At 36.8% G+C, this 1,544-nt stretch overlaps 1 long non-coding RNA gene across 1 annotated transcript; it reads left to right on the top strand.

The window, feature by feature from the left end:
* Positions 1-256: 256 nt before the first annotated feature.
* On the top strand, positions 257-1,147 carry LOC110897127. The gene is made up of 3 exons (XR_002568468.2): positions 257-817; positions 902-964; positions 1,057-1,147. It is a non-coding gene; the product is annotated as an uncharacterized LOC110897127 (long non-coding RNA).
* The last annotated feature ends 397 nt before the right edge of the window (positions 1,148-1,544 follow it).

The following is a 1,544-nucleotide window of genomic DNA, read 5'->3' as shown; positions in this document are numbered from 1 at the left end:
ATATTACACTTTTAGATATTGTTTTACATGTATAAAAGGCATATTTCTTTGGATATTTTAGTCATTATTTTGAAGTTATACATATTTATGTTGTTGCATTGAAACTGGTCAGTGTGTTCCTGTTATGATGAAATCAAACATCGGTACAAGTGGTTGTGGACCTACGAGTTCCATTGTGTTGGCACCCTTGATTTTTCTACAGAAGTTTGAATTTCCCATTTTTTTGCACATGTTTGTTCTCGACTATGTAGGTAAATACAGTATGATAGCGAGTGGTTTCAACTTCCCATGCTTTTGGTAGTGATAGGGATGGTAGAGGAGCCAATTATGGATTCTTTGCCTCTTTGACGTTGCCGGTGTCTAGAAACAGTGACCGCGGTTCGAGTTACTGGCTTGTGATGACGAAAATCAAAACGCCGTTGTAGATTGCAGGTTGGTACATACACATATCGTAGAATTAAATATATTATGTTAAATGCCATACTTTGATTATCATGTTTTGAAGGCTTTTTCTTCATGGTGGGGTATAGATGGTACTTTATTGGTACAAATGATGTGAATACCAAGACCGTAGGTCCTTTGGTACCATGTGATACAAGACTAATCTGATTTATGGTGCTGACAATAACCTTGATCATTGTTGTAAGGGTACTAGAGCCTGTTAAGGAACAACATCTAGCTTGGAATTTTGTGCAACTACTTATAGTTCATATTAACTTTTTGATGCCAATATGCTTAATTTTTTTTGTGGTAGTTGGCTGGTGGTGTTGCTGTCAAAGTTGTCAGTCTTGATGTTCCCTTCCAACCATGAAGGGAGGTTAGTTTTTTTACTTCGTTTTTCTAATGGACTTTTTTCCTTTGATTGATTCCCATAATGATCCGAATTACTTTATGTTAATAGATTGATGGAATGAAGAGTGTTCACTGTTCAGGGGTATTCAGGGATTTTACCATCTAACACGTGGTAGCCTCCTCACACTCCACCGCTTTCTGTTTATTCATAAATATTTTTGGGCTTACATTTTTTTGTATTACATTTTTACCATCATTTTGAAGTCTTATCATGTTGTGGCGTGTTGAGAAAGATGTGGTTTCCGAGTTAAGCGGGAAAACTGAAATTACTGTTCATTGCAAATTGAGTTCGAGGCATAGTTATATATATACATAGTTATCGATAGCGGCCATAGCGACCGCTATAGCAAATGGCGTCGCGTTGTGCCAAACCCTCGCTGTACGCTGTGTAGCGGCTCCATTGCGCGATTATTGCGGATTCCGAAGGCGAATTCCTGCTAGAAACCTGTAATTTCTACCGGAAAGTTACTGGAAACTAGGAAGAAGAAGACCGGTTGCATTTTGTTGCGTTTGAGGCTTTTAAGGGTTAAATAACTTTATAGATTTTAACATTTAACCCCTTTATGTCTTTCGGTTTCATTAGCATCTGGTAAGTCAATGAATCTATTCTTATTTTCGTATGATTTTTTTTATATCTTTCATCAATGATTTCGTTCAATTTCTTAGGATTTCTTTTATCCTTCATTGATGAT

Source organism: Helianthus annuus, chromosome 12 (assembly GCF_002127325.2).
Source record: "Helianthus annuus cultivar XRQ/B chromosome 12, HanXRQr2.0-SUNRISE, whole genome shotgun sequence".
In the NCBI taxonomy this organism is placed as follows: domain Eukaryota; kingdom Viridiplantae; phylum Streptophyta; class Magnoliopsida; order Asterales; family Asteraceae; genus Helianthus; species Helianthus annuus.
This window is presented reverse-complemented; position numbering and strand designations above follow the sequence as displayed.